This window comes from Cherax quadricarinatus, chromosome 38 (assembly GCF_038502225.1).
Source record: "Cherax quadricarinatus isolate ZL_2023a chromosome 38, ASM3850222v1, whole genome shotgun sequence".
Taxonomy (NCBI): Eukaryota; Metazoa; Arthropoda; class Malacostraca; order Decapoda; family Parastacidae; genus Cherax; species Cherax quadricarinatus.
Genome location: NC_091329.1, coordinates 14,876,397 through 14,902,995, shown reverse-complemented (window position 1 = coordinate 14,902,995; position 26,599 = coordinate 14,876,397). Strand labels below are relative to the sequence as shown.

The following is a 26,599-nucleotide window of genomic DNA, read 5'->3' as shown; positions in this document are numbered from 1 at the left end:
CCAGGCCTCCTTAGGTCAGTGTCCCAGGATGCGACCCACACCAGCCGACTAACACCCAGGTACCCATTTTACGGATGGGGAACATAGACAACAGGTGGAAAGAAACATGTCCAATGTTTCTACTCTGGCTGGGAATCGAACCCAGGCCCTCACCGTGTGAAGTGAGAGCGTTGGGAGTGGGAGGGGGGTAAAAATAAGTCTTTGTTGTGTGTGTCAAGTGTGCACGAGGTCCTGGATTATGAACGAGAGTACTGTGCTTAAGAAGAAAGCATGTAAAAACAAAGGTGAATAAAGCAGATGAACTGTAGATAGCATCCGCATTTAAGTGTTTGCTAAATGCAATTTTGAACAATGATCTACAAAAAGCTCAGAACCCCCTGTAGAATAAGGATTTTTCACTCGCACAACGATCTCATGACAGGTGACTAATCAACAAATGGTGTTACTATATATATTTATTTTAACTGGCTATCTCCCTCCGAAGTAGGGTGACCTGAGAAATAAGAGACCATTCACCATTACTCACGCCATTAAGTTTTAGCTGTTAATCTTACTTGTTTTATTTTTGTTACCTAGACACACTTATTTTTTTTCAATAAACCAGCTACATCCCACTGAGGCAAGGTAACCTAAAAAAGAAAAACAAAAGATTTTCTTTTTGAATTTAGTAATTTATACAGGAGAAGGGGTTACTATAGCCCCTTGCTTCCAATATTTTAGTTGCCTCTTATGACATGCATGGCTTACAGAGGAAGAAATCTTTTCCACTATTAAGAAAATAGAAGAAAATCCAGATGGGTATATATGCATGTACAGTGTAGTGTGACCTAAGTGTAAGTAGAAGTAGCAATATATATGTACCTGTTATGCCACATTTATGAGACAGAAAAGACACCAGCAATCCTACTATCATGTAAAACATTTACAGGTTTCTGTTTCACACTCGCTTGGCAGGACGTAGTACTTCCCTGAGTGGTTGCACCCAGACACATGTTTTAACCCTTTCAGGGTCCGTCCCGTAGATCTACGGCTTTACGTTCAGGGTCCAAACCGTAGATCTACGCCATGAGCTCAGCTCACTCTGATAAACTGTGAGTGGTACATTTGGGCCTAGATATGAGAGAATACATCTATGTGGTATGTGTGCACCACATAAAACAGATCCTGCAGCACATTGTGTATAATGAGAGAAAAAAAATGAAATCATGATTTTTCGATTAAAACAGCAAATTTGCAGTGTTTTTTCGTATGTTTTTTATAGTTGTATTTGTGATTTCTTGGTCTCATTTGATAGAATGGAAGACATATTACAGAAATAGAGATGATTTTGATTGGTTTTAGCACTGGAAATGGCTTGAAACTGAGCTCAAAGTAGCAGAAATGTTAAATTTTTGCCGATATTCAAGAGTAAACAAACGACCTCACACGTCTAATACACGTCAGCTGGTGGGTCTAATATACATTCACAAATATGGTGATGATATTTATACAATTATTACAGTATTGCATAACAGTAAATCTTCTATTTTTTGGTGTGAATAAAAATTCATTATGTGAATAAAAAATCAAAATGGAATTTATTTGTAAAGCCTCAAAACATAACTAATGAACAGAGGAAATGTTAGTTTAGTGCCAGGAATGCCTACATTGTTCATTCTGGACCCTATTTTGAAATTGGAATATTTTGAACTTTGTGTTAAATTGGCCAAATTAACAATTTCCGATCACTTTATTTTGTAGTTGAAACAGTTGACTTGGCAATTTCTTGTGCTCAATCGATAGAATAGAAGTAATACTAGTGAAATAGCTAAGAATTTGGTTGATTGGAATAATGTAATTGGCCTAAAATGGGAGTCAAAGTCGGCAAAATCGCCGATTCGTAAATATCGCTGACACATCAAAATTTGCGAGAGCATAATTTCGTCAATTTTCCACCAAATTTCATACTTTTTGTTTTATTACCTTCACAAAAAGATTCTCTACGATTTCATAAGAAAAAATAACAAATTTTTTTTTTTTGAAAATTCTTGGACACTGGTGCGTGACTCCAGATTTGGGCCTTGGACCCTGAAAGGGTTAAATAAAAATAATGTCATGGTTTATTAAAAATAATGCCTAACCCCCCCCCCCAAAAAAAATAGAAAAAATTTAAGTTGGAGAATATAGCGTGCACTATTTCTTAATGTTTTCCTAATGATCCATGTCAGTCCACTCAGACACACTCAACTTGACAGTCTGATGCAAGTGCTACTGTCTAATTTTTGAGGGATGGGGAGGGGGGTTCTTGTATGTTGCAAGCCTCCTCTCCACTAAACCTGACATTATCAGTCTCATGCATAGGTCACAAAAGTCAGACAGAATTTAGGTGTATGATAGTGTTGGATTATTATTTTATTATTTTTTTTAATGCCTGTCGTTTCCTACCGAGGCAGGGTGACCCAAAAAGAAAGAAAAAACTTTCATTATCATTCAAAACTTTTGCCATCACTCATACATAATCACTGTCTTTGTAGAGGTGCTCAAATACGACAATTTTGACGTCCCTCCAAACTCTCAGTATCCCAAACCCCTTCAACCCTTTCACTGTCGAAACCCCTGCTCACAAACTTGCTCTCAGTATTGAAAAATTAAATTTTTTTTTTCTTATGAAATGATAGAGAAACTTTTCCCGTTGGTAATGATACCAAAAGTATGAAATTAGATGGAAAACTTACGGAATTATGCTCTCGCGAAGTTAGCGATCACGACGATATTTATGCATCGGCGATTTTGCCCACTTTGAGTCCTATTTTCAGCCAATTCCATTGTTCCAGTTGACCAAACTCATAGCTATTTCACTAGAACTCCATTTGTTCTATCGATTGAGTACAAGAAACCACTCATTTAATGATTTCAACTACCCAATAAAGTACTTTAGATCAGAAATTGGTAATTTGGCCAATTTCATACACTATTCAAGTAAGGCCAATTTCAAAATAGGGGCCAGAATAAACACTGCAGACATTCCTAGCACTAAAATAACATTTTCTTTGTTCATTAGTCACATCTTCAGGCCCCTCTTATATTAGGCTTGCTTTCCATTTTGAATTTTTATTCACATAAAAAATAGAAGATTTACTGTTATACAGACTACTGCATTATTGTACAAATGGTATAAATAATATCAACGCATTTGTGAAAGAATATTAGACTCGCCAGTTAACGTGTATTGGACGCGTGGCATGATTTGTTTACTCTTGAACATTGGCAAAAACGAACATTTCTGCTAATTTAAGCTCAGTTTAAAGGTACTTGTAGTACAAAAACTGTTGAAAATCATCTCTATTTCTGTACTATATCTTCCATTCTATCAAATGAGACCAAGAAAACGATAATATGACCATACATACCATATGAAAATACACTTCAAAGTCAGCATTTTAAACCAAAAACACACTCGGTTTTTTTTTTTCTCATGCACTGTATGCTGCAGGATTTTTTTTTATACTGTGCACATTGACCACTCAGTCCCATTCTCTCATACGTAGGTCTACCAGCTTTCTCCCGCTAGATTTGAAGCCGCTAGAATTTTGGTGTAATACTAATGCACCAACACTATCTTGTAAGCCGTAGTACTACGGCTCCAACAGTGAAAGGGTTAAAGTGCAGGCACTGTATTTCCCACTTTCAGGACTCAAGTCCGGCTAACCAGTTTCCCTGAATCCCTTCACAAAATATTACCTTGCTCACACTCCAACAGCTCATCAGGTCCAAAAACCATTTGTCTCCATTCACTCCTATCTAACATGTTCACGCACACTTGCTGGAAGTCCAAGCCCCTTGCCCATAAAACCTCCTTTACGCCCTCCAACCATTTCGAGGATGACCTCTACCCTGCCTTCCTTCCCCTACAGATTTATACACTCTCCAAGTTATTCTACTATTTTCCATTCTCTAAATGATCAAAGTACCTCAACAATCCCTCCTCAGCCCTCTGACTAATACTCTTAGTAACTCGACACCACCACCCTAATTTCTACACTATGAATTCTCTGCATAATATTTACACCACACATTTCCCTTAGACATGACATCTCTACTGCCTCCAGCCTCCTCCTTTCTGCAGCATTTACAACCCATGCTTCACACCCATATAAGAGTTTTGGTACCACTATACTCTCGTACATTCCCTTCTTTGCCTCCATGGGTAACTTTTTTGTCTTTAGCGATACCACAATGCACCACTCACTTTTTTCCTTCATCAATTCTGTGGTTAACGTCATCCTTCATAAATCCATCTGCTGACAAGTTGACTCAGATATCTGAACACATTCATTCTTCCATACTCCCTCCCTCCAGTGTGATATCCATTTTGTACCCTCATCACCTTACACTTATCTATGTTCACTTTCAACTTTCAACATTTACACACCCTCCCAAACTCATCCACTAACCTTTGCAACTTTTCTTTGAATCTCCCAAAAGCACAGTATCATCAGCAAAAAGTAACTATGTCAACTCCCATTTTGTATTTAATTCCCCATGATTTTATCCCACCCCTCTCCCCAACACCCTAGCATTTACTTCTTTTACAACCCTATCTATTAATATGTTAAACAACCATAGTGACATTACACATCACTGACTAAGACCTAATTTTACTGGGAAGTAATCTTATTTCATGGTAGACTGGTCAAAAAATAGGGTAAATCTAAATATCACTTTTTTTTGTGATTTGTATATGGTTGTGTTAATTTTTGTTTTACAGAGTGCTGATTAATATTTTGGTTTCTCACCTTATGTAAATTCTTCAATCCTCTTGCTAAATACAGGGACAAAGACAGAGCTTTGCAAGAGAGACTCATTGAGCAGCTACCTTCAGCATTTACTGTGCGTTCATTATTCTAACTTGATTCTTACAGTGAATCATATTTCATTTGCATTAATCACTTCCAATGTGTTGGGACTTTTACCACTTATTTCCATCTATTCCACACAACTTGACAGAGTAGTTGTGTGAGTGCTGATGATTGTTGTGTGCATTTCCAGTCACAATCTCTCTCCTATCCATGTACACAACAAAAGAAAAACAACCTATTTTTCTGCACACTGACTGCCTGTGGTGTTCAACCACCTTCAGTTATTCCCTAAACAAAACATGTAATGCATGAATAATATGCTTTGTTTTTCCATAATAATATGAATACAAGAGACATCAGTGATAATTGATTACAACTACATGCTGAACCACAGCAGATGATGTATGTAAGTGTAACATTGACAAATGTGAACAACTCTTGACCAAGGTCAGCTGCCATATGCATTGCTACCAGTTCAACCAGGTGACTTTGCATTGGGTTCCTCTACTGGTATGTTAATACTATCATTAGCTTAATTTACAGATTAATAAAGTGAAGAAGTTTGGGGAGCAAATAAACTTGGCAGTTTAACCCTTTCAGGGTTTCCAACGTACTAGTATGGCTTATGCACCAGGGTTATTGGCGTACTAGAACGCCTAAATTCTAGCGCCTTCAAATCTAGCGAGAGAAAGTTGGTAGGCCTACATATGAAAGAATGGGTCTATGTGATCAGTGTGCGCAATATAAAAAAAATCCTGCAGCACACAGTGCGTAATGAGAAAAAAAATAACTTTGACCGTGTTTTTGGATTAAAACAGCGACTTTGCACTGTATTTTTGTATGGTATTCATGGTTGTATTCTAGTTTTCCTGGTTTCATTTTATAGAATGGAAGACATATTACAGAAATTGAGAAATTATGTCCTAGAAATTGAGGTGATATTGATTGGTTTCACAATGAAAAGTACCTTGAAATTGAGTTCAAAGTAGCAGAAATGTTCAATTTTTACCAAAGTTCAAAAGTAAACAAATCATGCCAAGCATCCAATACATATCAACTGGTGAGTCTGATACTCTTTCACAAGTGCACTGATATTATTTATACCATTTCTACACTAATGCAGTAGTCTGCATAACAGTAAATCTTTTATTTTTTGTGAGAATAAAAATTCAATGTGGAAAGCAAAAGAAATGTAAGAGGGGCCTGGGGACATGACTAACGAACAGAGAACTTGTTATTTTAGTGCCAGGAATGTCTGTCTTGTTTATTCTAGGCCCTATTTGGAAATTGGCATCTTCTGAAATTTGTGTGAAATTGGCAAAATTGCCAATTTCTGACCACTTTATTGGATAGTTGAAATTGATAAATGGGTGGTTTCTTGTACTCATTTGATAGGAAAAATGGAGTTCTAGCAAAATAAATATGGTTTTTGTCGACTAGTACACAGGAATTGGCCGAAAATAGGGCTCAAAGTGGGTGGGATCGCCGATGCGTAAACATCGTCAAGACCGCAAACTTCACGAGAGCACAATTCCATAAGTTTTCCATAAAATTTCATACTTTTGGTGTCATTATGATCGGGAAAAGATTCTCTATCATTCCATAAGAAAAATATTTTTTTTTTTTTCCAAAAATTTTTCGACCCTGAGAACAAGTTTAGGAGAGGGCCTCTCGACCCTGAAAGGGTTAATATGGAAGAGGGAGGATGTTAGATGGGGTAGGTGGGGGTACTTGAAAGATGGAGAGAATTTTTTGATGAGTTGTTGAATGTTTGTGATGAAAGGAAGGTAGAGGGTAGAGGAGGTAGTAATTTCATACATTGGGCAGGGAATAATATCATCTCATAGGAGTAAGGAGGAGCCTGAGGTGGATGTGGGGAGGTGCGTGAGGCAGTGGGCAGAATGAAAGGAGGTTAACCCTTTCAGGGTCCAAGGCCAAAATCTGAAGTGGGGTAGACAGCCTGTACTGTCTGCACAGACAGCCTATGCTGTCTGCCAGCTTAGTTCATATTTCGCAGGACTAAGGTGCTGCCCTCTCCAGGCCAGCCCAAAGTCAGTGGGACGCTGGTCCTACGCTCTCTCGCTTGTGGGCATGGCCCTACCGGGCCATGGGCACACAACACAAGCCTGTGTACTCGCCACGACTTTGCAAATAAAGTAAAGAAGCCTCCGAAGACGTATCATTTACTCCTCGCTCCACTGCAGCATCACACAAATAAATCTCATTAAACATTGGTGGGAAGCGGTGGTCGCAGCAGTTGTGTTTGCCCGGAGAGAGGAAGAGATGAAGTTCTTCACTTTATCACCCTTCACAACAAGCATCCATCTCTCAACGAGTTATCCTGATGTCGTGTCTGCACGTTTCAGCATCCAGACACAGGTACAAGCAGGATCTAGCCGAAATTTACCAAATTTCTTCAAGAATTGTAAGTGGCGTCTCAGTGACCCCACGCCACAGCGTCCCATGCTGTTTCTCAAGTCGCGTGTTCAGCGTCACTTGTATGTTCTGCTGTTGATGTTCAGCTCAGCACAGCTATTTCAGCAAGCCAGAGGTGAGTTTTGTGGTGATTTCTGCGTCCAGTGTGAGTATTTCGCCATGTTGTGGGTTTGAGAGGAGGAAGTGGCCAGATCCTCCCTCGCCATACACTCACCCACGCTCCTCGCCACCACACTACCATACACCACTATGTGTTCACTCCCTCTGCTGTGTTTTCTGCTGTTTTTCGTGTGAATTCATTGCCAGAGCTGTGTATCCGAGTGCCAGAGGCCACTCTAAGCCACATGGATCACGAAGCCACGTGGATCAGCAAGCCACGTGGATCAGCATGCCACGTAGATCACTAAGCCACATGGATCAACATGCCACGTCGATCAGCAAGCCACATGGATCAGCAAGCCACGTGGATCAGCAAGCCACGTGGATCAGCAAGCCATGTGGATCAGCATGCCACGTAGATCACGACGCCACGTGGATCCCGGCGCCATATGGGGTGTGGATGAAGCCACGTGGACCTACAAGCCATGTGAGTTGCCAGATGTCCCAGGCCTCATGCTGTGGTCTGCTGCCCGCATCACATTGATGTCACCGATGCTGCTGCCCGACTTCATGACGTCACGATGTCTGCCTGACGTCGCCTCAAGATGTCTGCTGACACCACAGTGCTGCTGACGTCACCTCGCGACGTCACACCTGACATCACATGATGTCACATCGAGTGTTTCAGTAATTATGTCAGTATTGTCGAGAAGATTGAGAGAAGATATATGTCGTGTGTTAATTCCTCTCAGTCAGTGTTCTCACATGTTAGTGTATAGCTTGGTATCAATTTTGTGCACAGAAAAGCATCATTTGCTAGTTTAAGCCATGTTGTACCACATGTACCGAGGGTGTGTGTAAAGTTTTCCATGTGTCCAGTGTGGTCTGCGGCCAGACCCCTGAGTAGCACCACTGTGTTAGTCACCCGGTGTGACCAGCGCGTTTGACAGCTGATATTAGTCAGCCTGAGCGTATGAGCCCCTTTGTACAGAAAGCTCTTATGCTCGTCGCTCATAGTTGTTCTGCAGAATCGTACCTGTTACGATTCCCATCGAGATTTGTTTCACTTCAACTCCAGACCTTCAGAGTGCAGTTATATGTAGAGAAACAAGTCTGGGGACGCTTAGACTAACCTCTGTTATAACTCCAATTGCCGAGAGAATAACACTTGTCAAGCCGCAGTTAGCCCTGTCAGCAGGCACTGTGTCAGCCTCGTGTCACAAGCTTCAATGAGCAGCCTGCACAAAGATGTCACTTTGACTGCTAGCTCACTCACTGCAGTCTGGTGTATGATGTTACAACTCCCAGATGTTTCGCCCAGCCGTCTCTGCCACGACTCGCTCCACGACTTACTCCACGCTCGCCGGCAGTGACAGCCCAGTGACAGTACCAGTCGAGAAGTGTCCTCCTGAGTCGCTTGCCAGAAGTCCTGCCCAGTTGCGGAGTTTTGTCGACGCCTAACTCGAGGGCACCAGCATGTCGTGCCCCAGGTTGAGTGAAACCTGCAGTGACTCCTACGATGACTGCTTCACCGTTCGAGAGGAGATCGTACCCCGTTACGTCTCAGCTCAGCCACAGCGATGTCTCCTGTGTTGCAGTATCTGTCCAGACGCAGGAAGGTGTGCAGTGATGCTCATCGACGCTCACTGCCTATGATCACGATGTTTAGCACACCCCACGTTTTTTTCTTCCCTCCCTGTAGGAAGTTTTTTTTTTTTCCATGTCCATATGTATATACACATGTTTTTATTTCATGTTCTGTGCTCTGTTCCTACGAGAGAGAGACTTGAGTTTTTTTACCACCAGTATTGTCGCGTCGGGACGATGCGAGGTAGGTGGCCAAGCGTATGTAGACAGCCTGTCCTGTCTGCACAGACAGCCTGTGCTATCTGCCAGCTTAGTTCATATTTCGCGGCACTAAGGAGCTGCCCTCTCCAGGCCAGCCCAAAGTCAGTAGGATGCTGGTCCCACACGTACTCACTCTCAGCGGCCCAGCGGCAGTCAACAAGTCCTACTAGCTCTCTCCCTCGTGGGCATGGCCCTACCAGGCCATGGGCACACAACACACAAGCCTGTGTACCCACCACGACTTTGCAAATAAAGTAAAGAAGCCTCCGAAGACATTTATCATTGAACTCCGCTCTGCAAGAGCCACCAAATAATCTCGTTATAGTGGTGCTCCAGTGTCCAAGAAATTAAAAAAAAAAAAAAAAATTCTTACAGAATTAAAGAGTATATTTTTGTGAAGGTAATAAGACAAAAAAAAAATTCTGATCAGAAATTTCAATTACTCAGATATGGTAAACATGAGGAAATTAAATCTTCATCAGAGTACAAAACAAATTCTGGCCACAAAATAGAGCGAAACACCAACGTCAAAGACCTGGGAGTGATCGTGTCGGAGGATCTCACCTTCAAGGACCATAACATTGTATCAATCGCATCTGCTAGAAAAATGACAGGATGGATAATGAGAACCTTCAAAACTAGGGAGGCCAAGCCCATGATGACACTCTTCAGGTCACTTGTTCTATCTAGGCTGGAATATTGCTGCACACTAACAGCACCTTTCAAGGCAGGTGAAATTGCTGACCTAGAAAATGTACAGAGAACTTTCACGGCGCGCATAACGGAGATAAAACACCTCAATTATTGGGAGCGCTTGAGGTTCCTAAACCTGTATTCCCTGGAACGCAGGAGGGAGAGATACATGATTATATACACCTGGAAAATCCTAGAGGGACTAGTACCGAACTTGCACACGAAAATCACCCACTACGAAAGCAAAAGATTTGGCAGACGATGCACCATCCCCCCAATGAAAAGCAGGGGTGTCACTAGCACGTTAAGAGACCATACAATAAGTGTCAGGGGCCCGAGACTGTTCAACTGCCTCCCAGCACACATAAGGGGGATTACCAACAGACCCCTGGCAGTCTTCAAGCTGGCACTGGACAAGCACCTAAAGTCAGTTCCGGATCAGCCGGGCTGTGGCTCGTATGTTGGTTTGCGTGCAGCCAGCAGCAACAGCCTGGTTGATCAGGCTCTGATCCACCAGGAGGCCTGGTCTCAGACCGGGCCGCGGGGGCGTTGACCCCCGGAACTCTCTCCAGGTAAACTCCAGGATACAGTGCTGAGAAGTTTACCCAAAATGACCAGGTGGCGGCAACATCGACGATTTCCACATACGTGCATTACTTTATTTAACGCTTTTTGTAGTTATTTCTTTTCTTATCTATTTTTTTTCTTTTCCTACTAACATTTGGGGCCTGAGAGACCAATACTGTATATAATGTATATATATAAACTCACTGTATTGAACACAATAACCGCACTAAAGTTATTATCATATTATTGTTTACCACTTTTGTTTATTACAATAAACATGCACAAATCTTGTATAATACTAATGTTCTATCATATATTTACATATTTATAATCACTGGACATGGTTTTAGAACTGCTGGAGCTTGTGGAACTCCTTGAAACAAGGCACCATGCACAGAGGTACCTTACATTCCTCGCACATAAACCGAGTGTCTTTACGTCTTTGTTGCCGTCGTTTTGTTTGTGCACAGACAACACATCTCTTCTGAGCAAATTTCTTCTTAGTTGCAGGAAGCTGTATTATGAAATGATCACCTTCCCTCCTCAAATGCTTGGGTATATTCTGAGGAATTCGAGGACCTTGTTGTATAGCAGGTGTTGTTACCTGGTACTTCATTATGAGTTGTCTGACAACAGACAAACAAAATTCACCGTACGGTGGTCTGTTGCCAGTCTTCATTTGGTACATATTATATGCATTGAGCATTGAAATGTCCATGAGATGGAAGAAAAGTTTCATGTACCACTTGTAACTCTTACGAACACAGTCAACAAAACCAATCTGCATGTCACATTTGTCAACCAAGCGCATGTTTTGTGTATAATCAGTCACTATCACTGGTTTTCGAATATGTTCATTAGTCACTCGATCAACTTTGCCACTGTCTTGCATTTCGTTACGGTGAATGGTTGTCAACAATGTGACATCTCGTTTGTCATGCCACCGTAATGCCATGATGTCATTGGCAGTAAACACCTGCACCTCATCACCACGAGCACCTACGTTGAACCTGGGCATATATTTATGATTAGAACGCACTGTGCCACACACATCTGTCTTGTTCACTCGCAAGAAATCACTGAGTAAAGAGCTTGTGTACCAGTTATCGGTATATAATGTATGCCCCTTACCAAGATAAGGTGCCATCATGCTTCTCACTACGTCACCTGAGATACCCAATAACATCTTGGTATCTTTCAATGTTTTACATCTAGTGTATACAACAATATCCAATACCAGGCCACTGTCACAGTCACTGAGTACAAACAGTTTTATGCCAAAGCATTTCCTCTTGCTCGGTATATACTGCTTGAATAACAGCCTACCTTTGAACAAAATCAAAAACTCGTCAATTACAAGATTCTTGAATGGATAAAAGTACATGTTGAACTTTTGTTTGAGATGCATAAAAACATTTCTAATCTTGTATAACCTGTCACTTCTGTCAGGCCTGGTTTTGTCAGAGATGTGCAACATACGTAACAGTAAGATAAACATGTTCACTGGGATGATTTCACTGAAGACCGGGGTAGAAATTAGCTGATCTGTGGACCAGTATGCTTTTATATTATACTTATAGACATGAGGCATAAGCATTATTGTTGCAAAAAGCAAATACATTTCTGCAACAGTCGTCTCTTTCCACCGGTGTAGTCTTGACTGTGGTGATATGATCGTATTTGCCACGGTGTACTCAAAATACTTGTTACTTCCCCTGACAATAGTTTCCATCAAGGGCTGGTCAAAGAATATCTCAAAAAATTCCAGTTCATTGGCCGTGGTTCCAAGGGGACAAGTAGGTAGAATTCCACTTCGAGAGTCATCAAAGTGGTGGGGCTTGGGAACAAAATTGGGATTTTGCTGCCAATCCCAGATACGGTTTGCTGGTGGATATTGGATATCATAGGCTGGTTGTGCGGGTAGTTGTGGTTGTGGTGGGCTGGTGACTGACACTCCGCTTTGTCCTAGAACTGAGGAGTCAGCAGCGCGGGTCCCAGCCTGGGCTGGTGAGTCACGCATGGCCGTGGCACTACCATCACAACTACCACCATCTACTGATGCCTGTGGTCTATCCATGCCAAGTGTAGCCACATCATCCTCACTTTCACTGTCTATTCCTGGTGTAGGGCCACGGGATGTACTCCATCCCCTGGGCACTGCATAGGGTACACTACCCGAGCGCATGCAGTGGCGTACATACCGACGTTTCACTGGTGAATATATTTCCTCACTATCACTACTCAAATGATCGTCAAGAGCAATAAAATCACAATCCATGTCACTATCATCATCATTACTGAAGTCAGAGGCCTGGCCACGCGAAAATAATAGTTTTATCTTGCGATGAGGTACAATTGACCGTGACTGAGGAGTGACCCCACCAGAGGTAGAAGGTTCAGGATCGTCACGGTTTTCTGCGCTATTATCGATATCCTGGTCATTCCTTTCAGTCACTAACTGATCAAAGCCAAAGAATTCATCTTCATTTCCACTTCCATCAGAGTCAGAACTATCAGATAGGAAGAGGAGAGTCCCAATTTTCCTTGGAGTGAGAGCTGCCTTGCGATGAGGCATGGTGAACAAAGGTAACTGAGCCGGCGTTCCCACAATGCTATGCGGGTGCCTAGAATTTTTGTTTACGGTGCAGACCCGTTCTCTCACATTTTATTTATTTATTTATTTATTTATTTATTTATTTATTTATTTGAACATGATACAGAGAAGTACAAAAGAATACAGTTAAATGCAGCATGCCAAAGCCACTTGAATGCATAGCATTATGGGCAGGCTTAAAATTAACTTAAGATTAACTAAGCAATGAAGTATTCAGTGGTAAAACATTATTGTAAACAGATAACAATTAAGCACAAATGAGTATTACAAAAACAGGTCGTATGGTTGCTTGCATTGATATACAGTCAGTATTTATTTATTTATTTATTTATTTATTTATTTAATTTGAACATGATACAGAGAAGTACAAGGAATACAATTTTTAAAGTGAAGCTTGCCAAAGCCTCTTGTTTGCAGAGCATTATGGGCAGGCTTAAAATTAACTTAAGATTAACTAAGCAATGATATATTCAGTGGTACAAAAATTATTGTAAAACAGATAACAATTTAGTACAAATGAGTATTACAAAGACAGGTCATATGGTCATTTACTGTGTTGCTGTGTAATCAGTAGAATGGAGTATTCTGTTAGGTAATGAAGTTAAATAGTAACAGTTTGATTAGGTCACAGGTTGACATTTATGAGATACAATTATTCAGTATTTATTTAGTTGTGGGTGAGTAAGTGACTTTTGAGAAGAGACTTGAATTTATAAACAGACATTGTTTCTTTTATATTTACAGGTAATGAATTCCAGATTTTAGGGCCTTTTATGTGCATTGAGTTTTTGCATAGCTTGAGATGGACACGAGGAACATCAAAGAGTGATCTGTGCCTTGTGTTATGGTCATGTGTTCTGTTGAGGTTGGCAAGGAGATGTTTGAGGGGAGGGTTAATATCAGAGTTAAGTGTTCTCTGTATGTAATAGGTGCAGTAATAAGTATGGATGTTTTGTATGGTGAGTAGGTTGAGTGTTTTGAATATTGGTGGAGTGTGCTGCCTGTAGTGAGAATTTGTTATCATTCTAACTGCAGTCTTTTGTTGGGTAATTAGTGGTCTGAGATGGTTAATTGTTGTTGAGCCCCATGCACAAATTCCATAGGTGAGATAGGGGTAAATAAGAGAGTGATAAAGGGCCAGGAGGGCTGACTGTGGAACATAGTACCGTATCTTCAATAGTATGCCTACGGTCTTGGAATTTTTTTTGGAAATTTGTTGTATATGTGTTTGAAATTTGAGTCTATTATCAAGGTGGATTCCTAGGAATTTTTCCTCTGTGAGTTTTGTGATATGTGATCCATTTATCATTATGTTAAGAGACACATCTGCAGCTCTGTTACCAAACTGAATGTAGTAGGTTTTGTCAATGTTTAGTGTAAGTTTGTTGGTCCTCATCCAGGTTGATATTTTCTGTAATTCGGTATTTACAGTATTGGCTAGCATGACTGGGCTCAGGTGAGAGTAGATGTAGTGTCATCTGCAAATAGTGTGGGTTTGAGTAATTGCGATGCATTTGGTAAGTCATTTATGTATATGAGAAAGAGAAGAGGGCCTAGGACACTTCCCTGTGGGACACCAACTGTAATTGGCTGTGCGGAAGAGTTTGCCCCATTTGTGTACACATATTGGCTTCTGTTGCTGAGGTATGGCTTTAGGTAGTTGAGGGAGTGCCCTCTTATACCATAGTGCGACAATTTTATGTGGAGCAAGTCGTGGTCAACTGTATTGAAAGCTTTACGCAAGTCAATGAAGATCCCCAGTGGGACTTCTTTTTTCTCTATTGCTGTATAAATATGTTCTAGCATGTGTATAATAGCATCATTAGTATTTTTATTAGGCCTGAACCCAAATTGACAGGGGTTAAGTATGTTGTGGGAGATGAGGTAGGAATAGATACGCTTATGGATTAATTTTTCAAAGATTTTAGAGAGAGGGTGTAAGTTGGATATTGGCCTATAGTTATTCAAGTCTGTGTGGTCTCCTCCTTTATGGATCGGGGTGACCCTTGCTATTTTGAGAACTGTAGGAAAGGTAGAGGATTCAATGGATTTGTTGAAGAGTGTTGCAATGATTGGTGATAGGACCTGTGACACTTTTTTGTATATAATGGGTGGTAAGGTATTTAAATCTCCTGTCTTGTTTTTTAGTTTGTTGATAATAAGGGAGACTTCAGTTGGGTTAGTCGGAGCTAGGAATAGTGTGTTCGGGTAGTTGCCAGTGAGGTAGTCATTGGGTGGGGTATCTGAGCTTGGGATTTTATTGGCAAGGTTTTTTCTATAGTGGAGAAGAAATCATTGAGTCTGTTTGCTGTTTCAGTAGGTGGGAATTGGGGTTCATCTGGTTTTGTTAATTCAATTTCGCTATTTCGTGTTATCTTTTTTGTTCCTAGTATTTCTGATAGGGTTTTCCAGGTCTTTTTTATGTCACCTCGTAAGTTGGATAATCTGTTCTCATAATACAATTTTTTAGCCCTTCTTATTAGGCTGGTTAGGATTGACGAGTAACGTTTTGTTTGGTCTCTGGTTATGTGGCCCATTCTGTACTGTTTTTCGTATAGGTGCTTTGTATTTATGGATTTGAGGATACTGGGTGTTAGCCAGGGACTGTTCAGTCTCTTTGCAGTCATCTATTTAGTTTTTTTAGGGCAGTGCTTGTTATAGAGGTATTGGGTCTTTTTTAGAAAATTATTAATACATTCGTCAATATCTGTATAGATTTCTAGCTCAGTTTGCCAGTCAATGTTTGTCACTGCTGCTGTGAAGTTATTGATAGCTGCCTCATTGTGAAGTCTGAAAGTGACTTTAGTAGTGTCTTGGGGTAATTTGCCAAGGTTTGTTATGAGGAAGGTAGGGTAATGGTCTGTGGTATTATCTGTGATTATGCCTGATCTTAAGGGGGATATGGTGTTGGTCCAGATGTGGTCTAGTAGGGAAACACTAGTCTCTGTAACTCTTGTAGGTTTTGTTACTGTTGGTAGCAACATGCAGTTACTCAGTGTTTGTGAATGCAGTAACATGTGGGTCTTGGTCTTGTAGGCCTATGAGGGTTTTCGAGCTAAATTTGACGCCGCTAGAATTTTGGCGTAGATCTACGGTTTGGACCCTGAACGTGAAGCCGTAGATCTACGGGACAGACCCCGAAAGGGTTAAACAACAGGGACAACTGTGATTATGACAGATGTTAAAAACAGGTGGAGATATAATGTTGAAGTGGTTGGTGTATTAGTTCAATATATGCATAAAAGAAGGTAAGGTACATTAACCCTTTGAGGGTCCAAGCCATAGTTCTATGCCTTGTCCACAGGGTCCAAAAATTTTCCCCCCAAAATTTGTTATTTTTTCTTATAAAATGGTAGGGAATCTTTTTCTGAAGGTAATAAAGCAAAAAGTACAAAATTTGATGGAAAATTTATGAAATTACATGCAAATTTTGCTGCATCAGCTATATTTATGCATCAGCGATTTTGCCCACTTTGACTCCTGTTTTAGGCCAATTATGCACATTATTCCAGTCGACCAAATTCTTAGCTATTTCACTAGTATCACTTCTATTTTATTGCTTGAACACAAGAAACTACCCAGTCAACTATTTCAGCTGCCCAATAAAGTGATCAGAAATTGGTAATTTGGTCAGTTTCACATGAAATTCAGAATATTCCAGTTTCAAAATAGGGTCTAGAATAACCAAGCAGGTATTCCTGGCACTAAAATAGCATTTCCTCTTCTCATTAGTTATGTTCCCAAGCTTTACAGATGAATTCCATTTTGATTTTTTATTCACTTTAAGAATTTTTAATCACATCAAAAAATAGAAGATTTACTGTTACGCAATATTGTAATAATTGTATAAATAATATCAGCACATTCGTGAACATTTATTAGACCCACCAGTTGACATGTATTGGACACGTGGCGTCATTTATTTACTCTTGAGCATCGGGAAAAATCAAACATTTCCACTACGTTGAGCTCAATTTCAAGCTATTTTCAGTACTAAAACCAATCAGAATTATCTCTATTTCTGTAATGTATCTTCCATTCTATCAAATGAGACCAAGAAACCATGAATACAACCATAAAAACCATGCAAAAATACACCACAGTCACTGTCTTAATCCAAAAACACAGTCACGTTTCTTTTTTCTCTTTATGCACTATGTGCTGCAGGATTTGCTTTATATGGTGCACACTTACTACATAGATCCATTCTCTCATATCTAAGCCCAAATTTACCGCTCGCAGCTTATCTGAGTGAACTGAGCTCAAGACATAGAACTACGGCTTGGACCCAGGCTTCAAACCTGTAGAACTACGGGATGGACCACCCTCAAAGGGCTAATGACATAATTAGAATGTTGAAGCATTAGTATTTTTTTAATAAATGAGATAAGGGGCAACTATAGGGTGATTCAGATCAGTTTGAAGAGTTGTATGATTTTGGATTATTTTTATGCAGTTTTTTGTCTCATTGATTATGTTAGAGCATTTTATTTGGAAGAGTCATAGATGTTTCTCTGATGCTTTTTAAGTATGTAATAGTAAAATACTGTACACTGTCAAAATCAAAGAGAACTTTGAGTATTCAACTGTCAATTTAATATTTGTGTGCCAATGTAATCTCTATGGTTGTATTGAATGTTTTCCTTCTTAGATATTTTACAATGACCTCTTAATTGTGATCTTTATATCACTATTGAGTAAAATTTCAACTTATTTTAGGGCATTGTGCATCTTCGTGCAAGACAAGACGTACTACAAGGAAAGGTAAATATACAGTAGTAGGCAGAAGGGCCCTGACTTACGAACACTCGCGTTACAACAATCCATACTTAAGAATGAGGATAATACTGTTTGTCAGTGTTATAAACGACTTGATCAAAAGTTGAAACACCGGAAATGCAACTCGTTCATAAGTTGGGGAGCCCATGTAAAAATGAGTGAAAAAACATGAAGATATCATCTTTCACATTGTAAATAAACTTACTTGAAATACTTTTTTGTAGGCCGATGTGCGTCACCCCAACGATCTTCGATGGTGCTGAGAAGTTCAGTTCGGCAGAAAAATCCCATAAGAAACCAAAGCAAACAGGGAAGATAGAACAGATATTCTACATTATAGTTATGTTTTTTCTTTAATTAAAATTTGCATTTTTGCCCTCCACCTCTTTTACTTTTTGTTTTATTTACATAATCTGGGATAATCAGAGATCACATGCTTCTTTTGTAGACCATTGTGGAACGCCCTCCGTAGCTGATGTGGCACTGCGTCGTAATTTGAAGAAGCGAAAATTAAGGAAGAAAGCTGGGAAAAGGCTGCAGAGGAGACTTGAGTATGAAGTAAATAGATTAAATAATAAAAGAATATGATATGATACATATATTGAGAAATATCTGTCAAAATTTTCCAAGAAATCTCTCTAATACTATTCATTGTTCTTTATTGTTAGTACATTTCTTCTTGATTGTGGATATTATGTAAGAGAAATTAATATCCTGAATAAACAAATTTGCACAGTTACACAAAGTTGCAAACAACATTTGTAGATCATTGATGTACATTCTGGAAACTGCAAGTGCTTATTTTTGTACTTTCAGATGAGTTTTCTTTCTTTTAAGACTATCGCATTTACACATTGTTCAGAAATTTTACACAGTAATGTGAATCAGAATAGCTGACTCAATTGTGTTTCCTTTACAGTATATATCACTTGTTGCTGCCTCTTGTGCTTTATTCATGTGTTTCTTTTTTTTTTTTTATCCTGGGTACCATATGAAATTTATTCTCATGTATTGTAAAATATAGTGTTTAAGTGCATGATGTACAGTATATAATAAGGTATGTCCTACTTAGCACTGTATATTTTTATATGTTTAGCATCTTTTTGGCTCAAATTGACTTCTCTAGTTTGTATTAACATTGAATTCCATTTTACTTTCTTTTCAATACAATGGCAGTCTCCCACCAAGATAGGGTGACCCCAAAAAAGAAACACTTTAACCATCACTATTATTGTCTTGCCAGAGGTGTGCACTACAGTTCGGATGTTCTTCCAAAAAGCAAATATTCCCACCCCCTTTCTTCAGAGTGTAGGCACTGTACTTCCTACCTGCAGGTCTCAAGTCTGGCTAACCAATTTCCCTGAATCCCTTCACAAAATATTACTTTGCTCACACTTGAACAGTTCGCCAAGTCCAAAAAACCATTTGCCTCTACTCCTATCTAACATGCTCTTACATGCCTACTGGATGTCCAAGCCTCTCGCACACAAAACCTCCTTTACCTCCAACCTTTCCTCAGGTGACACCCCCCTTTCCTGTGTACATGTGTGCGCAAGCATGCGTGTGCGTGCACGTAAATAAAATGTGTGCATGCTTGCATACATTTGCATATACATATATCTGTCTGCAAGGCATATATACATATTTTTTTTTTTGTCTTCATGAGCTCACCTCTCACCAGGGCAGGGAAACCCAAAGAAGAAAACATTCACCAACATTCACTCGATCTCTCCCTACAGCACTATGCTGACATCAAAATCATATTTAATATGCACTCAGGTGCCTACATTTTTTTTAATGTTCTTTTGTATGTGCTTACTTTACAGTGAGTAACATTTTTTTATATATGTAGGTAATAAATGTGATTTTTCCTTTCTCTGAGATTTGTATCAATTTGGCATTTTACTCTGAAACCTAAAAAATGACGTGTGTGTAAACTAAACATTATGTATTTAACAAGATATTTTTTCAATAAAAATTAATTGTTTCCTACAAGAAGAGGGTTGCTGGAATGACAAGGAAGTTCAATTACACATTGATTTCAGTTCCATATCTGTCATTAGTCTGAGCAGCAGACATCTCAAATTCAATTAATATTCACATTGTCACAGACATCAAGACATTCTTGTTAGTGCTATGTCTGTTTCTTGCCTTTTTTTTTATTAACACATTGGCTGTTTTCCACCAAGGCAGGGTGACCCGAAAAAGAAGAAACACTTTCATCATCATTCACTCCATCACAGTCTTGCAAGAGGCACACCTACATTACAGTTAAAAAACTGCAACATCAGCACCCCTCCTTCAGAGTGCAGGCACTGTACTTCCCACCTCCAGGACTCAAGTCCAGCTTGCCGGTTTCCCTGAATCCCTTCATAAATGTTACTTTGTTCACACTCCAACAGCACAAGTAATAAAAACCATTTGTCTTCACTTGCTCCTATCTAACATGCTTGCTGGAAGTCCAAGCCCCTCATACACAAAACCTTCTTTACCCCGTCCCTCCAGCCTTTCCTAGACTAACTCCTACCCTGTCTTCCTTCCACTACAGATTTATGTGCTCTCCAAGTCATTCTGTTTTGTTCCATCTCTAAATGTTCGAATCACCTCAACAACCCCTGTGGATAATACTTTTAGTAACCCTGTACTTCTTTCTACTAATTTCTAATCTATGGATTCTCTGCATTGTATTCACACCGCACATTGACCTCAGACACGATATCTTCACTGCCTCCAGCCTTCTCCTTGTTGTAACATTCACTGCCCATGCTTCACACCCATATAAGCCTGTTGGTATAACTATACTCTCATATATTCTCCTCTGTGCTTCCATGGATAACATTCTTTGTCTCGACAGACTCCTCATTGCACCACTCCCAAGTATCAGAATACATTCACTTCCTCTGTACTCCCTCCCTCCAATCTGATATCCAATCTTTCATTACTTAAATTTTTTGTTATCCTCATCATCTTACTTTTTCCTATGTTCACTTTAAATTTCCTTCTTTTTACTACCCTACCAAACTCGTCCACCAACCTCTGTAACTTCTCTTCAGAATCTCCCAAAAGCAGTGTCATCAGCAAAAAGCAACTGTGACAACTCTCACTTTATATTAGATTTTTTTTTATCTTTTAGCCCCACACCTCTTGTATAAATAATTTGGTAAATTTAAAAATAGAAGCTCACTACTTGCCCTTTTGAAAAATTAAATTTTTGTTTAGAAGACCAACTCACTTTTTACCCATTTATCGACTGGTTGCCCAGCCAGCAAATTTAGAACATACCAAGGTAAAAACAAAGTTTGCAGTGTTTAATATACAATTCAAAGATGTCATATATGCAGAAAGTGTATACATGAAGGTAACTGCAATTTTGTATTATGTATAAATGTTCAATTTTGTAAAAATTTTCACTATATTTTGTCTTATTCATATAGATTGTTTATAAATATACTGTATATGCAAGATTTTTTTTTTTTTTTTTTTTTTTGGCATTATCTATTTTCTTTATTGAAATCTTTCATATACCATGCACTTAAGTGTCAAAGACATTGTGCTTATTTGTATCTAGATTTGTAGTTACAAGAGCATGGTGTCTTGTCTTCACTGTTGCACCACACTTGAAGTCCAAATATTATATGCTAAAGTTTCCAGTGGTTGTATCACTTGCTGCTTCCTTTTGGATCCCGGTCCAGTATTCTGCTATTGCTTGTTAAGAAAAACTTCCTGGCATTTTTTTTTTCTTCTTTTTACAACTGTTGCCTCTGTTCATTGTGTTAATGGTCCTAGGAAAATTTTGTTTGTAATGATTATATATGTATATGAATTTTCCCTGGGAAGGAATGGATGAACTTAATTTATTTTATACAGTTTGTCTATACAGGAGAGTCCCATTTTTACGGCTCTTTCATCCTTGACCCCATACAGTAAATGAAAAATGCTGGCAGGTAGAAAAGAGTAGCTTTTTACTATTGAATGCATCTAAAACACCTGATAACATTTTACATTATCAAATATTAACTGCACAGTACAGCTAAATGTAAAAAATAGATAAATACACAATACATACAATGCCTACCTTAAAATATGGTTTTGGTCACCCTGTGCACAACTGTTGTACGAAAATGGTGGAAAAGCGGTAAAAACACTGAACATGATGAACACTGGCTTAATTGAAAGGCAATGAAAACATGGAACACCGAATAGAGGGTGCTATATATGCTGGGCACTCCTGTGGTAATATGCCTTTCAGCAGCCTATATCTGTTACTGGTACAGGTTCGCCATCACAATCAGACATCCGGTTCCATCAGTTATTCGGCACTAATTTCATCTAGCATAATTTCAAATTTCTGGAGTAGCCACACCAACCTGCTGTTATTATTTGGTGGCATTACTTGCTTCATAAGTCATTCCAATTTCTTTTTCTCCATTTATTGTTATAACCTGCTTACTTTTAGCCCTAGCCATGGTTCCAACGAATAAAAGAAATGCTTCTCGTTGTGTAAAGCACATTGTCCATAAAAGATAAGGTGACTTTGAAGCCACTGTTGGTTGCCATGAGCTCAGTCTCGCGATGCAGGGGAATGTGCTTTATTATTATGCTAATATCAACACTACAGCTTATTTGCCTATCACAGTTGATCTAATATGACATAATAAACAACATAAATAACATAAAAACATATTAATACTCCAGAATGAATAATATTTGGCATAATACCAAGCGGTTCGACAGAGGTATGAAGAGGATATGCGATGCAAGTACCATTCTCCTATCCCTGTCTTAGGGGATTATATTAGAGAAAACAGAGTATAGCACAGGGCTAACTGTGATATACACTCGTAGTGCACCATAAAACTGAAACAAAAAAGCTATTTTCTCTACATAGATTATCATACATATCAGTATATGTGTAGAGAACCTAGGATAACCCAGAAAAAAGTCAGTGACTTATTTCTAGTGCCTGGCTTGGGCTTGCCATATGATTTTTGATAAATATTTTTTTTTCTTTCAGTCGTTTGTTGGGCTGTCTTATTGAAACTTGGGCAATGTATGATAGAAAGATGCTTCTTAATGTACACCAAAAATGAAAGAAATTGCACCATAAATAACGAAGAGTTCACTTCTCAGTCATTAGCCACCCCATAGTGGTATATTTTCATACGGTTTTTATAGTTGTATTTTTGTTTTTTTGGTCTCATTTGATAGAATGGAAGATATATTACAGAAATAGATATGATTTTGATTGGTTTCGCGATGAAAAGTACCTTGAAATTGAGCTCAAAGTAGCGGAAATGTTCGATTCTTGGCGATGTTCAAGAGTAAACAAATGATGTCACTGTCTAATACGTTTCTGACTGGCCAGTCCAATATGCAGTCACAAATGGGTTGACATTATTTATACAATTACAATAATGCAGTAGTCTTCTATTTTTTGTGTGAAAAAAAATTCCAAATGGTAAGCAAGAGTAATATAAGAGGGGCCTGAAGCCATGACTAATGAACAGAGAAAATTTTATTTTAGTGCCAGGAATGTCTGTATTGTTTATTCTGGACCCTATTTTGAAATTGGCATTTTTTAAAAATTTGTGTGAAATTGGCCAAATTGCCAATTTCTGACCATTTTATTGGGTAGTTGAAATAGGTGAATGGGTGATTTCTTTTACTCATTTGACAGAATAGAAGTAAGTTTATTCAGGTATACACAAATACAGTTACATAGATTATCATACATAACGGCATATGTATATAGAACCGAGGATAACCCAAAAAAGTCAAGGTGACTTATTTCCAGTAAATGCCTTGGGCTTGCCATATATGATTTTTGGTAAATATTTTTTTTTCTCAGTTGTTTGTTGGGTTGTCTTATTGAAATTTGGGCAATGTATGATGGACAGATGCTTCTTAAATGTACACCAAAAATGAAAAAAATCGGATGATAAATAACGGAGTTCACTTCTCAGACATTAGCCGCCTCTAATCAGTATACTTTTGTATGGTTTTTATGGTTGTATTCTCGTTTTTTGGTCTCATTTGATACAATGGAAGATATATTACAGAAACAGAAGTGATTTTCATTGGTTTCACGACGAAAAGTATGTTGAAATTGAGCTCAATGTAGTGGAAATGTTTGATTATTGCCGATGTTCAGTGAACTTTCTTGTGTAAGTCAAGTTGGTTAACTTTATTAAGTGTATTCTAACCTAACCACTCTGTAATCCAACAAACTCAATAATCCAGCACACTACAGGTCCCAATGATGCCGGATTTGTGATGGCGGACCTGTATATGTTAATATTTACAGAGATCATCACCTGTCTGGTCTGTTTTTAGACCAGGCCTCCGCTGCATGACCCTTGTCGGTTTAGCACTTTCTTTGCTTATAATAGTAGACAAGGCCTCCTAATTACAGAACTATGAATTATAAAGCAGCACACAGGAAATTAAAGTGAAATGTATACTTACTGCAAGTAGATGTTAGTAAGAGTTATCTGTCATCTTATATGTTCACAAGCTGGAAAGAAAAACCAGCAAATCTGCCAGGGTGCAAAATGTTTAACAAGCTTCCTTTTCATTTGAATAAATCAACTGACAAAAAAAAAAGGTAGTGTGGGAAGTAAAGTGTGATGTACGTGTAATGTACGTGCACTTTGGAAAGACAACAGAAATGTAATTGTGAATGGTTACTCTTTTTATCGCCCTGCTTTGCTGGGATATACCCTGTTTTGAAAACATAGCACTACCTTGTTCCTGCTTGTCATTAACAGACTTCCTTCTATTTCTCCTTTAAATACAGTGGTACCTCGGGATACGAACTTATTTCGTTCCAGAAGGCTGTTCGAGTGCCAATACCGAACAAATTTGTTTCTATAAGGAATAATGTAAATTAGATTAATCCATTTCAGAACCCCAAAAATACACTTACAAAAGCACTTACATAAATACACTTACATAATTGTTCACATTTTGAGCTGTTTGTATCCTGAGGTACCACTGTATCTGGTTGTCCTTATGTGTAGCAATTTTGCTACATGCACTTTGGAAAGACAACAGAGTACAGTGGACCTCTGACATTTGATGGCATCGACATTCGATGAATTTTAATGCAAAAATTTCGCCTCGACATTTGATGGAAAACCCGACATTCGATACGATTCGTACGAGACGTGTCCACGTGTGGCCTGAACTGCACCATGTGTGCCAGTGTTTACAAGCCAGCCAGTGTGCGCGCATCTAAGGATACATTCGGTACATTCCATATTATCACTGTTTTTGGTGCTTGTTTCTGCAAAATAAGTAACCATGGGCCCCAAGAAAGCTTCTAGTGCCAACCCTTCGAGAAAAAAGGTGCTAATGACTATTGAAATGAAGAAAGAGATAATTGCAAAGTACGAAAGTGGAGTGCGTGTGTCGGGAGTGCATGATGATTTGGTAAAGAAATTGCCTGCAACTAGTGGTGATGTGAGTGAATTTAAGGCCAGCAAAGGTTGGTTTGAAAGATTTAAGAAGCATAGTGGCATACACAGTGTGGTAAGGCATGGTGAGGCTGCCAGTTCAAGTCCAAATGGAAGGGGATTCCCCTTCTAAACACTAACACCATCCACACTCCTCTCCCATCCCATCAATCATCACCAATCTTCATGAAAGGTAAGTGTCAATTATTCTGTTGTTATTGTAATTATTCTATTGCACTAAACTTAATATTTCATGTGGTAAAATTTTTTTTTTCATACTTTTGGGTGTCTTGCACGGATTAATTTGATTTCCATTATTTCTCATGGGGAAAATTAATTTGACTTTCGATATTTTCGACATTCGATGGCTCTCAGGAACGGATTAATATCGAATGTTGGGGGTCCACTGTAATTGTGAATGGTTGCTCTTTTTATCACCCTGCCTTGCTGGGATATGCCCTGTTTTGAAAGCATAGCACTACCTTGTTCCTGCTTGTCATTAACGAACTTCCTGCTATTTCTCCTTTAAATATCTGGTCGTCCTTATATGTAGCAATTTTGCTATTGCTTGTGTAGGCACAGATTGTGAACACATTGCAACCTCTCCATTAAACTATAGATTGTTTCCAAATGGGCTGCATCCCGTGGCTTTAATTTTTTATGTTGCTAAAACAAACTGGATAACTTTCTTACGATGACCTTTTATCCCTCATCCCATTCTATACCTATGTGGTTCTTGTATCCCTGGTCAAGATATGGTCAGATTACTTGGTCTTTTCTTTGAACATCAGATTTCATGGAAGTCTCACAATCTCCATGAAAACTGCCTATTATTGTCTGAACCTACTTCAGTTTTTAGCCATTCTTCTCTAGGAACTGATTAACAACACTTTCCCTGCTTTCAGCCCAAGTCTTAGCCTCCCCACTGCTCTTCCTAAACTTCATCCTGTTCCTCAAGGTTTATGTCTCCAGTGTCACAGGAAAGATACAGTACAGCCTCTCCTCACTTAACAACGGAGTTCCGTTCCTAAAACCACGTCAGTAAACGAATTCTTCTCTAAGTGAAGCGCATATTATAATGGCAGTGAATTTGTGTCAAGCATCTTTGATATTGTTTTGATGTCACCTTTGCACTATTTATAATATTTCTGGTATATTTTTAAATGTTTATACAGTAGTTCACTGTATACAGCCTCTCATTTAATGACGTACTCGTTTAACGACAACTCGGACTTACAACTGGCTCTCTGACCACTGCATTGCAGCACTGT

The 26,599-nt window shown here is 39.0% G+C and overlaps 1 protein-coding gene and 1 long non-coding RNA gene across 5 annotated transcripts in view; both read left to right on the top strand.

Moving 5' to 3' along the window:
- Positions 1-26,599, top strand: part of LOC128692866 (retinol dehydrogenase 13) — a 483,761-nt gene that overhangs the window by 316,315 nt on the left and 140,847 nt on the right. The window lies entirely within an intron of this gene.
- On the top strand, positions 11,123-21,524 carry LOC128685022 (uncharacterized). The gene is made up of 2 exons (XR_008406463.2): positions 11,123-17,859; positions 18,099-21,524. It is a non-coding gene; the product is annotated as an uncharacterized lncRNA (long non-coding RNA).